The sequence below is a fragment of the Procambarus clarkii genome, chromosome 60 (genome assembly GCF_040958095.1).
Source record: "Procambarus clarkii isolate CNS0578487 chromosome 60, FALCON_Pclarkii_2.0, whole genome shotgun sequence".
Taxonomy (NCBI): Eukaryota; Metazoa; Arthropoda; class Malacostraca; order Decapoda; family Cambaridae; genus Procambarus; species Procambarus clarkii.
Genome location: NC_091209.1, coordinates 33,658,925 through 33,675,106, shown reverse-complemented (window position 1 = coordinate 33,675,106; position 16,182 = coordinate 33,658,925).

The following is a 16,182-nucleotide window of genomic DNA, read 5'->3' as shown; positions in this document are numbered from 1 at the left end:
TGTGCATTAATTGGCTGTTGATTCCTGGTGTTGACTTTTCACTGATTGACAAATTGGCACTTGTACTAAATGTCTGATCTGTCTGTATAAACGGTGAAGATCCGAAAATAATGAACTAGTTTCATCTGATTGAAGAATAATTTTAGTTAAGTAATGTGAAAGAGTGGTGTTGGGTGACTGGTAAAAGTTAGCAACATTATGAAACAGAACAAGTATTTGAAGTGAGGAGATTTTAAAACATGGATTTAAACTATTACTTGTTTTTTCTTCTAGCAAATAAGACATCTTTAAGCTGCTCATCACTGTACAAGTGATTGGTACAAGCTGCTCAGCACTTGAATTTAATGCACGCTCATCAGCGTGCTAGTGTGACTCTCCCAGCGTGCTAGTGTGACTCTCCCAGCGTGCTAGTATGACTCTCCCAGCGTGCTAGTGTGACTCTCCCAGCGTGCTAGGGTGACTCTCCCAGCGTGCTAGTGTGACTCTCCCAGCGTGCTAGCGTGACTCCCTCTAGGGTGCTAGTGTGACTCTCCCAGCGTGCTAGTGTGACTCTCCCAGCGTGCTAGTGTGACTCTCCCAGCGTGCTAGTGTGACTCTCCCAGCGTGCTAGGGTGACTCTCCCAGCGTGCTAGTGTGACTCTCCCAGCGTGCTAGCGTGACTCCCTCTAGGGTGCTAGTGTGACTCTCCCAGCGTGCTAGTGTGACTCTCCCAGCGTGCTAGTGTGACTCTCCCAGCGTGCTAGTGTGACTCTCCCAGCGTGCTAGCGTGACTCACCCAGCGTGCTAGTGTGACTCCCAGCATGCTAGGGTGACTCTCCCAGCGTGCTAGCGTGACTCTCCCAGCGTGCTAGCGTGACTCTCCCAGCGTGCTAGCGTGACTCTCCCAGCGTGCTAGCGTGACTCTCCCAGCGTGCTAGCGTGACTCTCCCAGCGTGCTAGCGTGACTCTCCCAGCGTGCTAGTGTGACTCTCCCAGCGTGCTAGCGTGACTCTCCCAGCGTGCTAGCGTGACTCTCCCAGCGTGCTAGCGTGACTCTCCCAGCGTGCTAGCGTGACTCTCCCAGCGTGCTAGCGTGACTCTCCCAGCGTGCTAGCGTGACTCTCCCAGCGTGCTAGCGTGACTCTCCCAGCGTGCTAGTGTGACTCTCCCAGCGTGCCGGCGTGACTCTCCCAGCGTGCTAGTGTGACTCTCCCAGCGTGCTAGTGTGACTCTCCCAGCGTGCTAGCGTGACTCTCCCAGCGTGCTAGCGTGACTCTCCCAGCGTGCTAGCGTGACTCTCCCAGCGTGCTAGCGTGACTCTCCCAGCGTGCCGGCGTGACTCTCCCAGCGTGCCGGCGTGACTCTCCCAGCGTGCTGGCGTGACTCTCCCAGCGTGCTAGTGTGACTCTCCCAGCGTGCTAGTGTGACACTCCCAGCGTGCTAGTGTGACACTCCCAGCGTGCTAGTGTGACTCTCCCAGCGTGCTAGTGTGACTCTCCCAGCGTGCTAGTGTGACTCCCAGCGTGCTAGTGTGACTCTCCTAGCGTGCTAGTGTGACTCTCCTAGCGTGCTAGTGTGACTCTCCCAGCGTGCTAGCGTGACTCTCCCAGCGTGCTAGCGTGACTCTCCCAGCGTGCTAGCGTGACTCTCCCAGCGTGCTAGCGTGACTCTCCCAGCGTGCTAGGGTGACTCTCCCAGCGTGCTAGTGTGACTCTCCCAGCGTGCTAGTGTGACTCCCAGCGTGCTAACGTGACTCTCCCAGCGTGCTAACGTGACTCTCCCAGCGTGCTGGCGTGACTCTCCCAGCGTGCTAGCGTGACTCTCCCAGCGTGCTAGCGTGACTCTCCCAGCGTGCTAGTGTGACTCTCCCAGCGTGCTAGTGTGACACTCCCAGCGTGCTAGTGTGACTCTCCCAGCGTGCTAGTGTGACTCTCCCAGCGTGCTAGTGTGACTCCCAGCGTGCTAGTGTGACTCTCCCAGCGTGCTAGTGTGACTCTCCCAGCGTGCTAGCGTGACTCTCCCAGCGTGGTAGCGTGACTCTCCCAGCGTGCTAGCGTGACTCTCCCAGCGTGCTAGGGTGACTCTCCCAGCGTGCTAGGGTGACTCTCCCAGCGTGCTAGCGTGACTCTCCCAGCGTGCTAGTGTGACTCTCCCAGCGTGCCGGCGTGACTCTCCCAGCGTGCCGGCGTGACTCTCCCAGCGTGCTAGCGTGACTCTCCCAGCGTGCTAGCGTGACTCTCCCAGCGTGCTAGCGTGACTCTCCCAGCGTGCTAGCGTGACTCTCCCAGCGTGCTAGCGTGACTCTCCCAGCGTGCTAGCGTGACTCTCCCAGCGTGCCGGCGTGACTCTCCCAGCTTGCCGGCGTGACTCTCCCAGCGTGCTGGCGTGACTCTCCCAGCGTGCTAGTGTGACTCTCCCAGCGTGCTAGTGTGACTCTCCCAGCGTGCTAGTGTGACTCTCCCAGCGTGCTAGTGTGACTCTCCCAGCGTGCTAGCGTGACTCTCCCAGCGTGCTAGCGTGACTCTCCCAGCGTGCTAGCGTGACTCTCCCAGCGTGCTAGCGTGACTCTCCCAGCGTGCTAGCGTGACTCTCCCAGCGTGCTAGCGTGACTCTCCCAGCCTGCTAGCGTGACTCTCCCAGCCTGCTAGCGTGACTCTCCCAGCGTGCTAGCGTGACTCTCCCAGCGTGCTAGCGTGACTCTCCCAGCGTGCTAGCGTGACTCTCCCAGCGTGCTAGCGTGACTCTCCCAGCCTGCTAGCGTGACTCTCCCAGCCTGCTAGCGTGACTCTCACAGCGTGCTAGCGTGACTCTCCCAACCTGCTGGCGTGAATCTCCCAGCGTGCCGGCGTGACTCTCCCAGCGTGCTAGCGTGACTCTCCTAGCGTGCTAGCGTGACTCTCCCAGCCTGCTAGCGTGAATCTCCCAGCGTGCTGGCGTGACTCTCCCAGCGTGCTGGCGTGACTCTCCCAGCGTGCTGGCGTGACTCTCCCAGCGTGCTGGCGTGACTCTCCCAGCGTGCTGGCGTTACTCTCCCAGCGTGCTAGCGTTACTCTCCCAGCGTGCTAGTGTGACTCTCCCAGCGTACTAGCGTGACTCTCCCAGCGTGCTAGCGTGACTCTCCCAGCGTGCTAGCGTGACTCCCAGCCAGCTAGCGTGACTCTCCCAGCGTGCTAGTGTGACTCTCCCAGCGTGCTAGTGTGACTCTCCCAGCGTGCTAGCGTGACTCTCCCAGCGTGCTAGCGTGACTCTCCCAGCGTGCTAGCGTGACTCTCCCAGCCTGCTAGCGTTAATCTCCCAGCGTGCTAGCGTGACTCTCCCAGCGTGCTAGCGTGACTCTCCCAGAGTGCTGGCGTGACTCTCCCAGCGTGCTGGCGTGACTCTCCCAGCGTGCTAGTGTGACTCTCCCAGCGTGCTGGCGTGACTCTCCCAGCGTGCTGGCGTGACTCTCCCCGCGTGCTAGCGTGACTCTCCCAGCGTGCTAGCGTGACTCTCCCAGCGTGCTAGCGTGACTCTCCCAGCGTGCCGGCGTGACTCTCCCAGCGTGCCGGCGTGACTCTCCCAGCGTGCCGGCTTGACTCTCCCAGCGTGCCGGCGTGACTCTCCCAGCGTGCCGGCGTGACTCTCCCAGCGTGCCGGCGTGACTCTCCCAGCGTGCCGGCGTGACTCTCCCAGCGTGCCGGCGTGACTCTCCCAGCGTGCTAGCGTGACTCTCCCAGCGTGCCGGCGTGACTCTCCCAGCGTGCCGGCGTGACTCTCCCAGCGTGCCGGCGTGACTCTCCCAGCGTGCTAGTGTGACTCTCCCAGCTTGCTAGTGTGACTCTCCCAGCGTGCTAGCGTGACTCTCCCAGCGTGCTAGTGTGACTCTCCCAGCGTGCTAGCGTGACTCTCCCAGCGTGCTAGTGTGACTCTCCCAGCGTGCTAGCGTGACTCTCCCAGCGTGCTAGTGTGACTCTCCCAGCGTGCTAGCGTGACTCTCCCAGCATGCTAGTGTGACTCTCCCAGCGTGCTAGCGTGACTCTCCCAGCATGCTAGTGTGACTCTCCCAGCGTGCTGGCGTGACTCTCCCAGCGTGCTAGTGTGACTCTCCCAGCGTGCTAGTGTGACTCTCCCAGCGTGCTAGCGTGACTCTCCCAGCGTGCTAGTGTGACTCTCCCAGAGTGCTAGCGTGACTCTCCCAGCGTGCTAGCGTGACTCTCCCAGCGTGCTAGTGTGACTCTCCCAGCGTGCTAGTGTGACTCTCCCAGCATGCTAGTGTGACTCTCCCAGCGTGCTAGCGTGACTCTCCCAGCGTGCTAGTGTGACTCTCCCAGCGTGCTAGTGTGACCTTTAAGGAACAGAGACGCCCAAAATATATTATAAATTCACGTTTGGTTTTGCATTTATTTTTTAGACTATTTATTTGTGAGAATTTTGACACTAAATTTATTGTTATTATCCAACAAATAGGTTATAAAAGATCAGAGGATTGTGAGCATGTTCCCCGTTGCTGAGTGGTCCAAGAACCGGCCTGGAAGGCCAAGATGTCTACGCTCGACTTGATAATGGTCCAGAACGGACTGAAACGTCGTTGTTTCTTCATCTTCTGATGTGTGGTTCAGTCGTCAAGATGTTTACAACCGGGAAGGTGCTGAGAGCACGGACCATGAAACGGTTACATACCTGAATGGTGAAATACTTAAGAAATTCTTCACGACTTGTTTGAGACTAAAATTTGCAGCAGCTGTATGGAGGTCACGTCTCAAGAACCACGAGGACTGGAACCGAAGCTCTACGGTGCGCTGAAGGTGTTAAATATACCAGAGTTTGAAGATATGATCTTCGTATCTTCATATCAGAAAAGAGGGAACATGATCACTACATACAGAATAGTAAATGGAATCGACACTTTAGATAAAGAGGAACTTTTGAAAACATGAACTTCAAGAACTAAAGGGTAAATATTCAGGCTAAGGTGCCAAGGTGCCAAAAAATAAGATAAATTTAACTTTTGCAAAAAGAGTGGTAGACGGTTGGAAGAAGTGAGATGATGGATACCCAAACCGTTCATAGTTTCTCAGCATCATGTGACAAAGAGTACTGGTAAGACGGGACACCAGGAGGATCCTGAAACTACACTTTTGTAATTACACTCACACACACCACCACCATTAACACACTTTGTAGCAATGTAGCACTTTGTAACACGCCACCAGCATGGGTTCGGGGATGGGAAATCCTGCCTCACAGGCTTAATAGAATTATGTGACCAAGCAACAAAAATTAGGCAAGAAAAAGAAGGGTGGGCAGACTGCATTTTCTTGGACTGTCAGAAAGCTTTTGACAAAGTACCCTATAAAAAGTTGTTACAAAAGTTAAAGCAACATGCAGGAGTAAAATGTATGGTGCTCCAGTGGATAAGGGAGAATCTAAGCAACAGGAAACAGCGAGTAACGGTGAGAGGGGAGACATCAGAGTGGCGAGATGTCACCAACAGAGTCCAACAGGGCTCTGTACTTGTTTCCCCATCCTGTTTCTGATATATGTAAACGACCTTCCAGAGGGGTATAGACTCATTCCTCTCAATGTTTGCTGATGATGCAAAAATTATGAGAAGAATGAGGACAGATGAAGATAAACAGAGACTACAGGACGACCTGGACAAACTGGAGGAATGGTCTAGAAAATGACTACTAAAGTTTAACTCAGGAAAGAGTAAATTAATGAAATTAGGCGAAGAGAACAGAAGGCTGAACACAAGGCACCATTTGAGAGGTGATATCCTGCAAGAGTCAAATAGAGAGAAAGATCTGGGGGTTGATATCACACCGAGCCTGTCCCCAGAGGCCCACATCAAAAGCATATCATCAGCTACATATGCAAGACTGGCCAATATAAGAACTGCTTTGAGAAACTTCAGTAAGGCATCTTTCCAAACCTTGTGTACCACTTATGCCAGACCAATCCTGGAGTATGCAGTTCCAGCCTAGAGTCCAAGCTTATACACATAACAAAGTTAGAAAAGATTCATAGGTATACTACCAGACTCCTCCCAGAACTGAGAGGTATTAGCTGTGAGGAAAGGCTACGGGAGCTAAACCTTACGTAACTAGAAGACAGGAGGGTAAGGGGAGACATGATAACCACCTACAAAATTCTCTGGGGAATTGTCAGGGTGGACAAAGACAAATTATTTAACACGGGTGGAACACGAACTAGGGAACAAAGGTGGAAGCCTAGTACCCAAATGAGCCACAGAGACCCTTAGAAAGTTTTTTTCAGTGTCAGAGTAGTTAACAAATGAAATGCATTAAGCAGTGATGTGGTGGAGGCTGACTCCATACACAGTTTCAAATGTAGATAAGATCCAGTGGGCTCAGGAAACTGTACACGGATTAATTGACAGTTGAGAGGTGGGACCAAAGAGCCGAAACTCAACCCCCTCAAGCACAACTAGGAGTACACACACACACACACACATGCGGCAGTGCTGGTGATTCACAGGTCACGAACCTGGGATCAACTTCCGGACTTTACAGAATCAAATGGTGTGAGAGAATTTTCCCTGATGCCCTGTTGGTACACCAGGAAATACCTCCCTGGCACTTCTTTTCTGCGGGCTCCATCCTCAACCCGTTCTCGCACTTTCGTATAGTCAATATTGACTTATTAAATACGTGCATATGTGACATACTAAACAATTAGTTTACCTTGAGAAGCTTCATAGAAAACACCGACCTTACCTAACCTTCTTAGTATGTTAAGATAAGCATCGTATTGCTTCGTAATTACAATTATTACTTAACCTATTATAGGTATAGGTTAAGTAATAATTGTAATTACGAAGCAATAAGATGCTTATCTTAACATACTAAGAAGGTTAGGTAAGGTCGGTGTTTTCTATGAAGCTTTTCAATGTAAACTAGTATGTTTAGTATGTCACATATGCACGCATTTAATAAGTCAATATTGACTGTAAGAAAGTGCGAGAACGGGTTGCCATCCTGTACACACCTAGTTGTACTCGCCTAGTTGTGCGTATGGGGGTTGAGCTCTGGCTTTTTGGTCCCGCCTCTCAACTGTCAATCAACTGATGTACAGATTCCTGAGCCTTTTGGGCTCTATCATATCTTCATTTAAACTGTGTATGAAGTCAGCCTCCTCCACATCACTGCCTAATGCATTCCACCAGTTAAATAGTTACCCTGACACTGAAAAGTTCTTTCTAATGTCTCTGTGGCTCATTTGGGTACTCAGTTTCCACCTGTGTCCCCTTGTTCGCGTACCACCAGTGTTGAATAGTTTATTTTTATCTACCCTGTCAATTCCTCTGAGAATTTTGTAGGTTGTGATCATGTCTCACCTTACTCTTCTGTCTTCCAGAGTCGTGAGGTGCATTTCACGCAGCCTTTCCTCGTAACTCATGCCCTTAGTTTTGGGACTAGTCTAGTGGCATACCTCTGAACTTTTTCCAGCTTTGTCTTGTGCCTGACAAGGTACGGGCTCCATGTTGGGGCCGCATACTTCAGGATTGGTCTTACATATGTGGTATACAAGGTTCTAAAGGTTTCCTTGCACAAGTTTCTGAAAGCAGTTCTGATGTTAGCCAGCCTCGCATAGGCCGCTAATGTTATTCTTTTGATGTGGGCTTCAGGAGACAAGTTTGGCGTGATGTCAACTCCTAGATCTTTCTCTCTGTCCGTTTCGTGAAGGACTTCATCTCCCATTTGGTATCCAATGACTGGCCTCCTACTTCCTCCTCCTAGTTTCATTACCTTACATTTACTTGGGTTGAACTTTAGTAGCCATTTGTCGGACCATTCCTTCAGTTTGTCTAGGTCATCTCGTAGCCTCATACTATCCATCTCTGTCTTGATCCTCCTCATAATTTTTGCATCATCTTGAGGTTATCTTGAGATGATTTCGGGGCTTTTTTAGTGTCCCCGCGGCCCGGTCCTCGACCAGGCCTCCACCCCCAGGAAGCATCTCGTGACAGCTGACTAACTCCCAGGTACCTAATTTACAGCTAGGTAACAGGGGCATAGGGTGAAAGAAACTCTGCCCATTGTTTCTCGCCGGCGCCTGGGATCGAATCCAGGACCACAGGATCACAAGTCCCGCGTGCTGTCCGCTCGGCCGACCGACTCCCTTGGAGCATCATCAGCAAACATCGAGAGGAATGAGTCAATTCCTTCTGGGAGATCATATACGTATATCAGAAACAGTATAGGTCCAAGGACTAATCCCTGTGGGACTCCACAGGTGACTCCCCACCACTCCGAGACCTCACCTCTCACGGTGATTCGCTGTGTCCTGTTGCTTAGGTACTCCCTTATCCAGTGGAGTTCCTTCCCTTTCACTCCTGCCTACATCTCCAGTTTGTGCACTAGTCTCTTATGTGGTACTGTGCCAAAGCTTTCTGGCAGTCCAGAAATATGCAGCCACATTATACACACATTATACACAATATATACACACACACACACAGTGTGTGTGTGTGTGTGTGTGTGTGTGTGTGTGTGTGTGTGTGTGTGTGTGTGTGTGTGTGTGTGTGTGTGTATTCACCTAGTTGTGTTTGCGGGGGTTGAACTTTGCTCTTTCGGCCCACCTCTCAACTGTCAATCTACTGTTTACTAACAACTATTTTTTTCACACCATACACACACCCAGGAAGCAGCCCGTGACAGCTAACTAACTCCCAGGTACCTATTTACTGCTAGGTACCAAGGGCATTCAGGGGTGAAAGAAACTTTGCCCATTTGTTTCTGCCTGGTGCGGGAATCGAACCCGCGCCACAGAATTACAAGTCCTACGCGCTATCCACCAGGCTACCAGGCCCCTGTGTGTGTGTGTGTGTGTGTGTGTGTGTGTGTGTACTCACCTAATTGTGCTTGCGGGGGTTGAGCTTTGGCTCTTTGGTCCCGCCTCTCAACTGTCAATCAACTGGTGTACAGATTCCTGAGCCTACTGGGCTCTATCATATATATCTACATTTGAAACTGTGTATGGAGTCAGCCTCCACCACATCACTTCCTAGTGCATTCCATTTATTAACTACTCTGACACTGAAAAAATTCTTTCTAACGTCTCTGTGGCTCATCTGGGTACTAAGTTTCCACCTGTGTCCCCTTGTTCGTGTCCCACCCGTGCTGAAAAGTTTGTCTTTGTCCACCCTGTCAATTCCCCTGAGAATTTTGTAGGTGGTTATCATGTCTCCCCTTACTCTTCTGTTTTCCAGGGATGTGAGGTTCAGCTCCTTTAGACTTTCCTCGTAGCTCAATCCTCTCAGTTCCGGGACGAGCCTGGTGGCATACCGCTGAATCTTTTCTAACTTTGTATTGTGTTTAACTAGGTATGGACTCCAGGCTGGAGCTGCATACTCCAGGATTGGTCTGACATAAGTGGTATACAGGGTTCTGAAAGATTCCTTACACAAGTTTCTGAAGGCAGTTCTTATGTTGGCCAGTCTAGCATATGCCGCTGATGATATTCTTTTGATGTGGGCCTCTGGGGACAGGTTCGGTGTGATATCAACCCCCAGATCCTTCTCTCTATTTGACTCTTGCAGGATTTCCCCTCCCAGATGATACCTTGTGTTCAGCCTCCTGCTCCCTTCGCCTAATTTCATCACCTTACACTTTCCCGAGTTGAACTTTAGCAGCCATTTTCTAGACCATTCCTCCAGTTTATCCAGGTCATCCTGTAGTCTCTGTCTATCTTCATCCGTCTTGATTCTTCTCATAATTTTTGCATCATCAGCAAACATCGAGAGGAATGAGTCTACCCTCTGGAAGATCGTTCACATATATTAGAAACAGGATGGGTCCAAGTACTGAGCCCTGTGGGACTCCGCTGGTGACATCTCGCCACTCTGATGTCTCCCCCCTCACCGTTACTCGCTGTTTCCTGTTGCATAAGTACTCCCTTATCCACTGGAGCACCTTCCCTTTTACTCCTGCCTGTTGCTCCAACTTTTTTAACAGCCTTTTATGGGGTACTGTGTCAAAGGCTTTTTGGCAATCCAGGAAAATGCAGTCGGCCCACCCTTCTCTTTCCTGCCTAATTTTCGTTGCCTGGTCATAAAATTCTATTAAACCTGTGAGGCACGATTTACCATCTCTGAACCCATGTTGGTGGTGCATTACAAAGTTATTTCCCTCCAGATGCTCTACGAGCCTTTTCCTCACGATCTTCTCCAGCACCTTGCATGGTATACAAGTTAAGGAAACTGGCCTGTAATTCAGTGCCTCTTGCCTGTCACCCTTTTTGTATATTGGGACCACGTTAGCTGTCTTCCAACTTTCTGGTAAGTCTCCTGTTTCCAGTGACCTGTTATACACCATAGAGAGTGGCACACTTAGTGCTTCTGCCCCTTCCTTTAGTATCCATGGTGAGATTCTATCAGGCTCAACAGCCTTTGTCACATCCAGCTCCAGCAAACACCTTTTGACCTCATCACTGGTGAGGTCAAATTCCTCCAAGGTTGCTTGGTTTGCCGCCTCCTCATTTAGTGCAGGGGCTTCTCCTTGTTCTATTATGAAGACCTCCTGGAATCTCTTGTTGAGTTCTTCACACACCTCCTTGTCATTCTCTGTGTATCTGTTCTCCCCTTTCCGCAGCTTCATCACTTGTTCCTTCACTGCTGTTTTCCTCCTGATATGGCTGTGGAGCAGCTATGGTTGGGTCTTGGCTTTACTCGCGATGTCATTTTCAAACTGTCTCTCTGCTTCCCTCCTCACTCTGATGTACTCATTTCTGGCCCCTCTGGTATCTCTCCCTGCTCTCTGGTGTTCTGTTATTTCTGTAGTTTCTCCATGTTCTTTTACTCAGTTGTTTCGCTACCTTACATTCCTGGTTGAACCATGGGTTTTTCTGTTGTTTTTCGTTTTTCTCCTTTTGGACGGGGATAAACCTGTCTGCAGCTTCCTGGCACTTTTGGGTGACAAAATCCATCATGACCTGCACATTCTTGTCTCTAAGTTCTGTTTCCCATGGTATTCCCCTGAGGAAGTCCCTCATCTCGTCATATTTTCCTCTTCGGTAATTCAGTCTTTTCCCCTCCACTCCCATCCTTGGATAGGTTATCCCTACCTCCACCAAGTACTCAAAGGTCAGTGCACTGTGGTCACTCATTCCTATGGGGGCTTCAACTTTGACTTCCCTTATTTCTGACTCATTCAGGGTGAATATCAAGTCGAGTCTAGCTGGTTCATCACTGCCTCTCATTCTTGTGGGTTCCTTGACATGCTGGATCAGAAAATTCCTTGTTGCCACTTCCAAGAGTTTAGCTCGCCACGTATCTGCACCACCATGTGGGTCCCCATTCTCCCAGTCTATCTTTCCATGGTTGAAATCACCCATGATTAAGAGTCTTGAGCCATTCCTGCAAGCAACTGAAGCTGCTCTCTCTATTATATTAATGGTTGCCATGTTGTTCCTATCAAACTCCTGTCTAGGTCTTCTGTCATTTAGGGGAGGGTTGTAAATGACTGCCGCTATTATCTTAGGTCAACCCATTGTTATAGTTCCTGTTATGTAATCTCTGAATCCGTCACAGCCCGGAATTTCCATCTCATCAAAACTCCAGTCCTTCCTTATCAGCAGGGCCACTCCTCCACCTCCTCTCCCTTCCCTCTCTTTCCTTACTATATAGTAGTCCTTTGGAAACACAGCATCTGTTATGACTCCTGACAATTTTGTTTCCGTTAGTCCTATTACATCAGGGTTTTCTTCTTGCACCCTTTCTGCCAGTTCACTTGCTTTATTGGTAATCCCATCAATGTTTGAGTACATTACCTTGAAGCTCACTTTCTTATATCCAATTTCACCCACACTCCCTACAAGTGTAGGAGGTTGTTCTATGGTCATTGCTACTTGGGTAGGCTCCTCCTCATGTGAGGTAGTTGCGAGGGGTTCAGGGGTAGGTGGAGTGGGGGGTGGAGGGCTTAGGTCTTCCTCAGGCCTGCTTGGGGCAGGGAGAAGACCAGGGGCTGGGAAAGCAGGGGCTACGTGGGGTAAGGGGAGGGGGAGGATTTGGGTTTCATGATGGGCATTATGCAGGGGCAAGGAAGGGTTTGTGCTGGGGGTAGGGAGTGCCCTATTGGGTGGTGGGCTGGGGTGTTGCATTCCCCCCCCCTGGGGTTCCTGGGTTGCTGGATTGGGGTTCCCCACTCCCCTCTGGGATTGCTGGGTTGGAGGCTGAGGTTCCCTGGCTCTCTTCCCTCTCCTTGCGCCTTTTCCTTGCATCTGCTGCCCTTACTATCTCGTCTCTGGTCATGTCCCTCTGAACATATACCTCTTTGTAGTTCCTTACATGCCTCAGTTTGCTCTTCCTTACTAGGATGTCCTCTTTGATGTCCTCGCTCTTGAATACTACCTTGATCAATCTCTTTTTTGTCTCTGTTGTACTGGCCAATCCGGAAAAACTGTTCTATGTCTCGTTCAGCCCCTTCCATTCCTATCTCCTTTAATATCCCTGCCACTGCAGCTTTGTCTTTAGTCCTCGTTTCCTCCCTTGTGGAGCCCTCTTGTTCCTTGACACCTACCACTACTACAGCTCTTTTCCTTTCCATTAGCTGGCTTGTGCATCTAGCTGCCTCTTGTGAGGTTATTGCTTTCATTACAACTTCCTTGACTGTGGACATTGCTCCTGGGCTCTTGAGCATTTCAGCAAACGTTGGGCCAATTGTAGGTGTCCCTGCCATTGCTACATCTCCTGGCACCTGGGGGTTGGTCCCCTGGGCCAGAGTCTGATGAGGGCCTGTTTTTAGGCTTTTTATCTCCTCTTGTACTGCACGTAGTTCTATCTGCAGCTTACATATAGTTTCCCTCAGGTCCTTCAATTCTCCACTGACTTCCTTCCATGCCTTAGCAATCATCTCCATGAATGACTCGTCCAGTCCCTCTCCTCCAGCTTCATTCTGTTGTCTTACCATCCCGCTTGACCTGTGTGTGTGTGTGTGTGTGTGTGTGTGTGTGTGTGTGTGTGTGTGTGTGTGTGTGTGTGTGTGTGTGTGTGTGTGTCTGCGTGTGCGTGTGTGTGTCTGCGTGTGTGTGTCTGCGTGTGCGTGTGTGTGTGTGTACTCACCTATTTCACCTATTTGTACTCACCAATTTGTGCTTGCGGGGGTTGAGCTTTGGCTCTTTGGTCCCGCCTCTCAACTGTCAATCAACTGGTGTACAGATTCCTGAGCCTACTGGGCTCTATCATATCTACATTTAAAACTGTGTATGGAGTCAGCCTCCACCACATCACTGCCTAATGCATTCCATCCATTAACTACTCTGACACTGAAAAAGTTCCTTCTAACGTCTCTGTGGCTCATGTGAGTACTCAGTTTCCACCTGTGTCCCCTTGTTCGCGTCCCACCAGTGTTGAATAGTTTATCCTTGTTTACCCGGTCGATTCCTCTGAGGATTTTGTAGGTTGTGATCATGTCTCCCCTTACTCTTCTGTCTTCCAGTGTCGTAAGGTGCATTTCCCGCAGCCTTTCCTCGTAACTCATGCCTCTTAGTTCTGGGACTAGTCTAGTGGCATACCTTTGGACTTTTTCCAGCTTCGTCTTGTGCTTGACAAGGTACGGGCTCTATGCTGGGGCCGCATACTCAAGGATTGGTCTTACATATGTGGTGTACAAGATTCTGAATGATTCCTTACACAGGTTCCTGAACGCTGTTCTGATGTTAGCCAGCCTCGCATATGCCGCAGACGTTATTCTTTTTATGTGGGCTTCAGGAGACAGGTTTGGTGTGATATCAACTCCTAGATCTTTCTCTCTGTTCGTTTCATTAAGTACTTCATCTCCTATTCTGTATCCTGTGTTTGGCCTCCTATTTCCACCACCTAGTTTCATTACTTTGCATTTACTCGGGTTGAACTTCAACAGCCATTTGTTGGACCATTCACTCAGTCTGTCTAGGTCATCTTGTAGCCTCCTACTATCGTCCACAGTTTCAATCCTCCTCATAATTTTTGCATCATCGGCAAACATTGAGAGAAACGATTCTATACCCTCTGGAAGATCATTTACATATATCAGAAACAGTATAGGTCCAAGGACTGACCCCTGCGGTACTCCACTCGTAACGGCTCGCCAATCTGAGACCTCACCCCTCACACTGACTCGTTGTCTCCTGTTACTTAGGTACTCCTGTATCCAACGGAGTACCTTCCCTTTCACTCCAGCCTGCATCTCCAGTTTTTTCACTAGCCTCTTGTGTGGCACTGTGTCAAAGGCTTTCTGACAATCCAAAAATATGCAGTCTGCCCACCCTTCTCTTTCTTGCCTTATTTTTGTTGCCTGGTCGTAGAATTCAAGTAACCCTGTGAGGCAGGACCTGCCATCCCTGAATCCATGTTCATGCTGTGTTACAAAGTTCTTTCGCTCCAGATGTTCCACTAGCTTTCTTCGCACAATCTTCTCCATCAACTTGCATGGTATGCAGGTTAGGGACACTGGTCTGTAATTCAGTGCCTCCTGTCTATCCCCTTTCTTGTATATCGGGACTACGTTAGCTGCTTTCCAAATTTCTGGCAGTTCCCCTGTTGCCAGTGATTTGTTATACACCATGGAGAGCGGGAGGCACAGTTCTTCTGCTCCTTCCTTTAGTATCCAAGGGGAGATTCCATCTGGACCTATAGCCTTTGTCACATCCAATTCTAGTAAACACTTCCTTACTTCCCCGCTGGTAATCTCAAACTCTTCCAGTGGTTCCTGGTTAGCTATTCCCTCTCTTATCTCTGGGATTTCTCCTTGCTCCAAGGTGAAGACCTCCTGGAATTTCTTATTCAGTTCCTCACACACTTCCTTGTCGTTTGTAGTGAATCCTTCTGCCCCTAACCTTAATTTCATAACCTGTTCCTTTACTGTTGTTTTTCTCCTGATGTGGCTATGCAGCAATTTAGGCTGAGTCTTTGCCTTGCTTGCGATGTCATTTTCGTATTGTCTTTCTGCCTCTCTTCTCATCCTAACATATTCATTCCTGGCATTCTGGTATCTTTCTCTGCTCTCCAGTGTCCTGTTATTCCTATAGTTTCTCCATGCCCTTATACTTTGCTGCTTAGCTAGCCTACATCTCTGATTAAACCATGGGTTTCTCATCTTCATTTCACTGTTTTCCTTTTGGACTGGGACAAACTTGTTTGCTGCATCCTTGCATTTTTGCGTGATGTATTCCATCATATCTTGGGCCGTCTTTTCCCTGAGCTCTGTTTCCCATGCTATATCTGCTAGGCATTTTCTTATCTCCTCATAGTTTCCCTTTCGGTATGCTAACCTTTTGGTTTCGGTATCCCTTCTCGAGTTCAATAACCCTTCTTCAATCAGGTACTCAAACACCAATACACTGTGGTCGCTCATTCCTACTGGGTCCTCAAAACTGATTTCTCTTATGTCAGAGTCGTTCAGGGTGAAAACCAGGTCGAGTCTCGCTGGTTCGTCGTTTCCTCTCATCCTTGTGGGTTCACTGACATGCTGGGTTAAGAAGTTTCTAGTCGCCACCTCCAGTAGTTTGGCTCTCCACGTATCCTCGCCTCCATGCAGTTCCTTGTTCTCCCAATCAATCCTGCCGTGATTGAAGTCCCCATGATGAGCAGGTGGGATCTATTTCTACAGGCAGAAGAGGCTGCCCTCTCAATTATAGTGTTAACTGCCATGTTGTTGCTTTTGTACTCTTGACTGGGTCTTTTGTCATTTGGTGGAGGATTATATATTACTGCTACTACTATCCTTGGTCCTCCCATTGTCATGGTGCCTGCTATGTAGTCTCTGAAACCCTCACAGCCCGGGATAGCCATCTCCTTTAAACTCCATTCCTTTCTCATGAGTAGGGCCACTCCTCCTCCACCCCTACCTTCCCTCTCTTTCCTTATTATTGTGTACTCCTGGGGAAACACGGCATTCGTTATGATTCCAGAGAGTTTTGTTTCAGTGAGTCCAATTACATCTGGGTTCACTTCTTGTGCTCTTTCCCTTAGTTCACTTGCCTTGCTTGTGATCCCATCTATGCTCGAGTACATTGCCCTGAAACTAACTCTCTTTTGCTTCTGCTCTGGGGAGGACCTGTGGGGTCTGGGGTGAGCGGGAGCTGGGAGGATCTGGTATGGGGAGACTGGTGGAGGAGGAAGGGCTTGGCGGGGGACGGGGGGAGGGGGAGGGTAGGGGGAGTGGGTGAGGGGGGGAGGGTAGGGGGAGTGGGTGAGGGGGGGAGGGGGAGGGTAGGGGGTGT